General features: G+C 42.5%; 2 long non-coding RNA genes across 2 annotated transcripts; one reads left to right on the top strand and one right to left on the bottom strand.

Moving 5' to 3' along the window:
• Positions 1-245: 245 nt before the first annotated feature.
• Positions 246-1,252, bottom strand: LOC110679244. The gene is made up of 2 exons (XR_002502328.1): positions 1,157-1,252; positions 246-1,090 (listed from the first exon to the last, which is right to left on the bottom strand). It is a non-coding gene; the product is annotated as an uncharacterized LOC110679244 (long non-coding RNA).
• A 123-nt stretch (positions 1,253-1,375) lies between these two features.
• Positions 1,376-1,847, top strand: LOC110678800. Its single transcript, XR_002501949.1, has 2 exons — positions 1,376-1,505; positions 1,571-1,847. It is a non-coding gene; the product is annotated as an uncharacterized LOC110678800 (long non-coding RNA).
• The last annotated feature ends 7,453 nt before the right edge of the window (positions 1,848-9,300 follow it).

The following is a 9,300-nucleotide window of genomic DNA, read 5'->3' as shown; positions in this document are numbered from 1 at the left end:
GTTCTTGGTGCTAGACAGGGAGACCAACGGTTATCTCCTTACTAACGCAGAATGCAACGGACGGTATTTTACTATGCTCTCATCAAACGAGACAGGAATGCTCTGTGGAAAACTATTTTTGCCACGCTCGAGTGGAAAAGCTAATCTCGTTTGGTCCGTAATTTAGTGGTTTTATAAACAAGGTAACATTTGACGAGGATAACATTTTTCATTTTCTACTCTACCTGAAGGGGGTTCGAGGGAGATTGATAGGGACGCTGCATCAGAATGGTTTATTATATGTTTGCCATATTTTCAACATGGATGTGTGCGAAATAAATGTGGAACTGCTTGCTCATGAATCATAGGCGTGGTTGTTAGTGAGTCGACGGAAGGGATGATACAAACCTTCTTTTTTTGCTTTTAAGAGTTAATTTTAGTTCATTTCAATGTTATTTTTATACAATGCAATTATGTTTCACATTTTCATAGATTGATCTTAGACATTTCAATTGTTGAAATAATTAGTTCGTTAGTATTAATAGAGTTGATTTCAAACATTATTAAAATTCTTTACATTTTTAAGATTTGAAATTAGATAATCAAACTACTATGTACAGTAATACAAGAACATGGTCCCAGATTGAATTTGGCTATGATTATGAGTGCACCGCTTAACATAAATTGTGGAAAGTGTGGTATATATTTCAAACAATATCAAAATGTTTTCAGTTAGACTAGTGTGAAATAATTGTGCATCGGATATGTATCAGAGTACATTGGATACGGTGTGTATATGATGGGAATGTTTTTTTGCTAGAAATTTCGCGAAGGATTTCATAAGGATTAATTTTAAACATTCTTAATTACATTATTGGGGGAGTAAGCACGTGGCTAGGAAATTGTGTACCATCAGATGACTTAGAACGAAGGGACAATTGTACACGATTAATTCACTTCAATACGGTTTCAATTTCGGGCTGGCAATAGAGGGTGATGCCATACGAAGAACAAAAACAAGTGTTTCCATCCTGATCGAACTGCTGGTCCAAATCCGTACAAGGTAACCCATCTAGACGCAATGCCAGCTTTTTTGCGGTATATGATGGCACTATAAGTAATTGAAATTGCTAATGTCACCAAATTAACGCTCTTATACGTGCATCTAGGTATTTACCTGCTAGGAAAAATAGCACAATAATTAGGAGAGTTGGCAAATACGTTACTTGGAACATCGTTTCAGACAACTAAATGGTGAGTCGTTAAAACTGCCATCATGTTTTATCGCTCTTTCAAATCGCCAGACGATTAACAAGCATTAAGCAAATTAAATTTGATTTGATGTGGTTGAGTACATGGCCGTAATCAGTTTGCATGCCTTTCAAATCAGATTTCATATAATGTCTCTACCGAGTGGATTCGCTTTCTAGTGGACTAAGGATCAGTGCACGTAAAACAACTGTGAAAGATGAAACAGGTTGCCACCATTCTGCTCGGAGTTCTGCTTGTTCTGCTTAGTGTAACTTGTAGGTCATCGAGCATCATACTCGAGCATAATCTGTAATAATTGTGTTTCATAATATCCCATCAGATTCACTTCCCCAAGCAATAAAAGGAAAACCGTTGGGTGAAACATGTAGCAAACCAAACTCAATTGTACCAATAGGACAAGGTATCAACTGTGTTTGCAACCAATTTAGCTACTATCAATCATGTCGACGAGAAATGCTGGATCCACCTATAAAAGATTAATTTTGTGAATTTTGTTCATGCCTTATAAGGAGAGTATAATAATTAAACTTATGAAAATAAATAATATCCAAATGTTTCAATAAATAAAAATCGATTCTGTCCAGTTTTAAGTTCAACGACCGTTCAAGATTATACAAACATTCATTTTCGTATAGGCCTTTAGGTCTACAAGCGTAACAAGTAAGTTTTCGAAGTATTGTGAAGAATGTTGATGCCTATATGGGCTCACGTCACCAACACTGACGTGGTGTTACTATCGGACCCATACCGCATACCAGCCAACAATGGGAACTGGGTGGCGGATAGTTCTCAACAGCTAGCAGATATAGGGACGACAGGACGATACCCAATCCTAGAAGTAGTCTCTATCTCAAATGACGATTTTGCGATAGCAAAAATCAACGGCGTGTACTATTACAGTTGTTACGCGCCCCCAAGGTGGTCGATTGAGGAATTTTCCCACATGGTTGACAGGATGATAGCCGAACTAGCTAATCGGCAGCCAGTAGTGATAGCTGGTGACTTTAATGCATGGGCAGTAGCCTGGGACACGGTTATATGAAAAATTTAGATTCTCGCTCCAGTCTACTTTTTGAATTGCATTTAGGTCCCATAACAACTGTGCACAATTTCAGCTCGATCGGAGAAACTATATTTTAGCGCCAGCCGTTCAAAGTTTGTATGGGATTTACTATGGGAAAACTTAGTGTCGGATTGTTTCGCGGTCTTCGGCAATATTCTTCATCGTAAAAATACCTATCGAGGTCTGTGTTCAGAATTTTTATAGAGGTCAATGAGTGACCTCTGGCGATTTTTCGTTGCAAAAATAAGTTTTCCCATGGTAAATCCCATACATGCTTGCAATTTTGCACAGTTGTTATGGGACCCAAATGCAATCTAAAAAGTGGTCTGGAGCGAAAATCTAAATTTTGTCCCACACTAATGGGCAGTGGTGTCGGTAGCCGCTGCACCAACCAAAGAGGCCAGCTATTGTTGGAATCCCTGGCCACATTAAATGTAGAATTGGCAAATTTGTACAGCGAGTACCTTCCGCAGAAATGGTGCAGAATCGAGTATCGATGTGACGTTTTGTAGTCCTAACCTTTTAGGTACCATGAAATGGCGCGTTGATGACGGTTATACGCAGTCACGCTGTACTAAAATTAAGAAGGTGATATATTCCGAAAACTGACAGCTACTTGACGACGTCATTCCTATCCACCTCGAACAAATTTTCGAAAAAAATGATCTAGTGGTCCGGAAGGTATATGGTACGATAGGAGTGACGTCACATGTTTACAATTAAACTTGATATTTACATCAGTAAAGAGACTGCCTTGTTAATTTTTATGCCGTGTACGCAGTATGCACTGAAGCCCTGAGGCGTGAACGGAACACTCTGAACCTAAACGGGGAAGAGCTAGTTGCTGTGATATCACGAGCGTGTGATGCTTCCATGTCGAGAAAAGACCCTCCTAGAGAGAACAGGCCGCCGGTGTACTGGTGGTGCGAATCAATTGCAAATCTTCGATCAATCTGCCTTCGGGCTAGACGAAGAATGCAATGCGCACGCACAGAAGCACAAAGAGAAGAACGCGGTGCAGCATTCAGAGAGGCAAAGTTGACTCTCAAAGAGGAAATCAAGAGTCGAAAACGGGCATGCTTTGATAGTATATGCGAGAGTGCCAATTCTAGTCCATGGGGTGACGACTACAGAGTGGTAATGGCCTGAGAGGGAGAAACCGATACGAAATTTATGTACGTCAAGGTGAGCCGAGATTCTGCTGTCACGAAATGTCACTGTGAGCCCAGATCTAAAACAATGAACAAACATGATTGAAGCGCGTAATTGATTAAAACATATCTTTGCATTTTATCAAATGTAACAAAAACAAATCGATTGAAAAGCTATTCATGCTTATTCAAAAGTAATGTCATAATAGCACCTTTTATTCTCATTGAATATAAAGTATTCAAATACGCATAATTTTACTTTTTCCAATAAAAACGAAAATGAAATGCATAGAAAACTTTGACCGTTTATCCAGAACGATCGAAGGAACACAACAAAAGAAAACTAACGATTTTCATCAAGTCGGCCTTGATTGTCGTTGGCAAGCTGGAGTTTTCTTGCAGTTCGAAATGCCTTTGTGTCATATTTAGTGTGTAATATCGGTGCCTCCCTCCCTGGTAATGATTAAGACCAAAGGTGCTATAGCGCCCCAAGAGAAGTCGCCCGTGTTGCTGCTATCGATAATCGATGTACTATTCCCGCACCATCCCATAAGCCCATAGCCCCCAGCGCCGTATGCTCCAAATGAAGGAGAAGAATTGGCGAGACAAACGAAGAGCTGGCAGAAGTCCTGAAACAATTCGCGTCAAACAAGGCACCGGGACCCGATGGTATCCCGAATGTTGCATTAAAAGCGTAGATATGGATCCGGACATGAACCACGATGCAACGCTGCGTTGATCAAGAAATCTTCCCGAATGTATGGAAGCGACAGAAATTGGTGCTACTACTAAAGGCGGAGAAACCACCAGGACCGTCGGCGTATAGACCTATCTGTCTAATAGATACAACGGGCAAGTTATTGGAGAGGTTGATTCTCAACAGGCTAGCACCATATACGGAAGCTGTCGACGGCCTATCCAAAAACCAGTTTGGATTCAGGGAAGGTAAATCTAATCTGGACGCAATCTAGTCGGTCTTTCAGTTAGCTGAGGTGCAATCGAGCATAAAAGAAGCGGCATCCGTTACTGCGCGGTTATCACTCTGGATGTGAAGAATGCGTTCAACAGCGCAAGCTGGGAAGCAATAGCACATGCGCTCTACCGCCTCAAGATACCGGACAGTAATGAAAGCTTCTAGAAAGCTATTGTCAATATAGGATTCTATTGTATGACACAGAGGAGGGCAGAAAAGCGTTCGAATTACCACGGGAGTACCTAAAGGTTCAATTTTGGACCCGATGTCATGGAATGCGATGTACGATGACGTACTTAGACTCCCCCTTCCGGGCACTTCTCCCGGTGAGACACTCACATAATGCAAGAATTGCAGCGCATATGGCGCGCCGACTAGAATCGGTTACAGATAAACTATATGTGGTGATATCTAATTGAAACACATCCGTTTCTGTACATGATCCAAATCAATCTGTATTGTAACTTTCTTTTAACTTACATCAAACCTTAAATTCTACACTCAAGCTTAAGTCTACACGGATGGGAGGAGCTTGGATACACTTGACAAAAATACAAATAGCCAATCGTCTTTGAGTAGACGTTGGAACAGATGTTTTGGTTAACCGATTAACCAACACTTGCGACATGAACCTTTTTATATTTGCTTGCCATATTGCTGACTAGCATAGCATAGCATGTGGGTTAGGCACAACCAAACTACCTAGAGTGTTCCGCGTTGATATTTGAGCTTTGTTTTCAAGTGACGAAACCCGAATTCATAGTGTTGTCCAAATAACCTGTGTGTCTATAAATTTGGAAAGAAGGTCGTTAATTAAATTATTCGATGTGTTCATCCTGCATCATAAATTTCACAAGTGTTCTTGTGAAATTTATGATGCAGGGACATGTCTTATGCATTGATTGGATTGATTGGACACGCTTTTTTAATTTATGGTAAGGTACAGAAAAGTTCCAAAAGCCTGGCTTGTTGTGTGTTGACACAGTGTGGGACTCACGTTAGGTGTGCTTAACCACTAAAAAACTTTCCCTACTGCTCCTGTGCCCGTTTCGCGAATCACTCAGCTAGACCCCGGTGTTGGACTCAGCCTTCTCCGACTCAACGTTAGGCGGCCAAGTGCAAGAGTCGGTTATGCAATTCCGGTTGCAGGATGACTTCCGATTTGTAAGCACCCCGACGACTTATTACCGATACTACGCTACGCCCGCTTTACTACGCCTCGCTTTACTTTAGTCCCCGACGGAGGATATAGCCTGTTCGGATCGTGACCTGGAGCTATCTGGACTTCACGCCATCTCCTTTGCAGCAACGACATAATCTGCGTTATCCCCCTGTTCACTGTATTCCAGGTGCTGGAATGGAGGTGGTCATACTGCCACATGTTCTGCATGATTTTGTCCGGATTTAGAACGCTTGCGGTTTCTGACTTGAAAATATTTGAAAAGACCGGACTAGAACAAAGTTAAACAACTTAACTTTAAACGCAAAGAATTTCAATCTCGACTATCTCTCACAAGACTACAACAACACTTGTGTAAGCGCGCGAACTCAATGACGTTTCTGATCTTTAGGGGTCGAACACTTATCGCATAACGTTTCAACTTCAGTAAAGGGCGAGACACTACAAATCCTTCAACAGTATCTCCCAGTTTTGGTAGCAGCACCAGCTTTTCCACCTTCTATCAGCCTGGGAAACAGCCTTCCGCTAAACACTTCTGCAACGCTGCCTACATATATCTGGGTCCTTCGACGAAATGGTCCTTGTCAGGGCCGTACTAGGCTCCGCGAAAAGCACGATGGACTTCCATGCTCTCTTGCGACATGACGAAACACGTCAGAAAAGGAGAAGGTGCCGCTCAAGCGGGAAGCCGGGGAGGGCGAGTGATCTTTTCGGGAGCTTGTGGGGGGAGGGAACAAACAACTCGTCTTGTCCTGAAAAGGACGGATTGGGTCCACAAGTCCGTCGAAGCCAACAACTCGATCGCTGGTGGACTGTAAACACTGCAGGAGCTCTCCTCGTCGGATGGTCTGCTACTCAAGGAAGACGCCAAAGGAAACTAGGCACTTAAATTCACTTAACTAGACATTTTATTCTTCCGATGTTTACACTCCGATTTTTTTTTTAAATACTGATATGCGCAACGCTACCTGCGATGGTTTTATACTCTTCCGGTCGTTGTTGTTTCTTCTTCCATCTGGTTGTCTTCTCGTCGTGTCGTTGCACGCCAGATGGGCTAACTTCGAATGATTGTGCAACATGGTATTCGTTCTCGATGACTGGCGGCTGTCAGTCGTTGCTCACGTTTAGGCGTAAACAATCTTTCTCTATCCCTCCTCTGCCATAGTGCACAACTTCTATAGCGGATCGCTCGATGCTCACTAAGTGTGTATTCTTCGCTAACCCTCCAGTTCATATTGGTGATCAGCGACGGGCTCGCTGATGATGGATTCCCTACCGTCTTTGTGAAATGTGCTAGCAAGACCGTCGTTTCACAGCTTAACGTTTACATCGAGCTTCGCTAAAGCTTCCAGCAAACTGTATCCTCTCGCGTTGCTCAGTCTGCTACCCCACTCCACGGCCCAAGCATTGAAGTCTCCTCCGATAATTAGCGGCGTTCGACCGATCTACTTGTCGGTTAACACATCAAACATATGGGTGTACTGCTCCAGTGTCCACTTCGGAGGGGGGCAGGGTACCTAGACAACATTATTACGCCAATTCACTCGCTTCTTTCCATCGTCGACTTCGACCGACGCTCTCCAGGTCCTGGTGCACCTGGTCAATCAACCTAGCTCGCTGCGCCCCACGCCTTCTTGTTCCGACCGGCTTCGAAGCGAATATCATCTTTACAAGGCTGCTCAGCGTATCCTTCCAGTTTTTCCACCTTCTGGATACTGGGTCCACCGTAGAGTTGAGCGAGCTCATGGATCATCCTATGCCGCCATACACCGTTCACGTGCACGCTGCCGTTCGTAAACCCCAAGAACTTGCAAATCTTCCACGAGCAAAGTCCACGTTTCATGCCCATAGAGGCCTACCGGTCTTATGAGCGTTTTGTTCATTGTGTATTTGACGCTGGGGTGAATCTTACTTGACCACAGTTTCTTCTGGAACCCGTAGTAGGCACGACTTCCACTAATGATGAGCCTTCATATTTCCCGACTGTTGTCAGCCATCAGCAAGGATCCGAGATCCACCACCTAGAAGGTATCTCCGTCTGCAAATCCGTGAGCAAATCTTCCACCGTTTCAAATTTTCTCCCAATAATATTCCTGTCGTTGGCGAAGCGAATTGTCCGGACCTCGTGAAAATCGTGCCTCAACTGTTAAGTCCAGCTCTCCGCATGACACCTTCAAGCGCAATATTAAATTATCAAATGAAATCGATGAACAGATGGTGCATAGGGACATGGTACTCACGGCATTTCGGGAAGATTTGCCGTACGGAAAAGATCTGGTCCATTGTCGAGCGACCATCGATGAAACCTGCCTGATAATTTCCCACGAACTCATGCTATAGGTGATTGATGACAGAAGATAATCTGAAATAGCACTTTGTAGGTGGCATTTAGGATAGTGATTGAACGGTAATTTTCACATTCCAGTTTGTCGCCCTTTTTGTAGATAGGGCATGTAATGCCTTGCTTCCATTCCTCCGGTAGATGTTCCGTTTCCTAGAGTATCAGCCGATGCAGACAAGAGGCCAACCTCTTCGGGCCCATCTTGATGAGATCGGCTCCGATACCATCCTGGCCAGTGGCCATGTCGTTCTTGGGCTATTGAATGGCACCTGTAACTTCCCCCATCGTGGGAGCTGGTTGGTTTCCACTGTTCGCTGTGCTGACGTTGCCATCACCTTCACTGCCCTGACCTTCTGTGCCTGTGTTCTCTACGCCCGATACACGCCTTTGCAAATCACCCATCACTATTAAAGCTGTTCCCAGCTCACGTGTGTTGCCGCAGCTAGGTACGCCATGCCCAGCATTTTCATGACGTTCATAAAAAAAATCCGAGTATTTCCAGTTATCTTCACTTTGTTTCTTTTGATCTAATTATTCTATGGCTTGCATATTTTTTATGATAATGTTTTCACATTTTCACCTCTATATAGTATAGTATAGTGACTGTAAGTGAAACAATGTGAAACAATTTAAGGACTTTCTGGAAGGCCTTCAATAGTCTCATTTTCATTGATAATCTTTTAAAAGAAATAAGCCTCCACCAACAATTCAGAAATAATATAAGACTCCTAAGTTTTCTACAAGAAATAAAAAATGATCCAAAAGCATCTCAGAGTTTCGTAATATTTTGTTTTTTCGGAAGTCTCAACCAACGCTACAGGAACCAAACTTGAAACCAATTTTAGAAATCTTGAGTAAATTTCTAAAAATTGCTCTGGAAGAATTTCTTAAAGTGTTTCTGTACCTATTTCAAAAAGATATAGTCGAGAAAACTTCAAGAAAATCTTTTATATTCAATAATTAATTAAAGAAAGCATATAACAGTTTCCCATGTTCATCAAATATACCCCTTTTGTTACAATTTCGGATGAATCCAAAGCAAACTTGACCACGCGTTCCATGTACGAACACAAATGAAACGTGTTCTATGACGGTAGTTTTCAAAATACTTAGAGTTTTGAACGATTTTTCATTAGGTCTCATGGTGCTCTGGATGGAAGAAAGTATAATTTCACCCGCTAGTGCTTACATTGAACACAGCCTGGGAGAGTTCCACCTCTTCCAATCTTCGCCGATGTCAGTTGAATTGAATAAAAATGTATGTTTATGTCACATGTCAGCGGAAATAAAGCAGCAACAGCATCACATAGTCAAATCAAGCCTTCATGCTCGTTGAACTTT

Source organism: Aedes aegypti, chromosome 3 (assembly GCF_002204515.2).
Source record: "Aedes aegypti strain LVP_AGWG chromosome 3, AaegL5.0 Primary Assembly, whole genome shotgun sequence".
Lineage (NCBI taxonomy): Eukaryota > Metazoa > Arthropoda > Insecta > Diptera > Culicidae > Aedes > Aedes aegypti.
The sequence above is the reverse complement of the archived record's forward strand: the minus strand, read 5'-3'. Positions and strand labels throughout refer to the sequence as shown.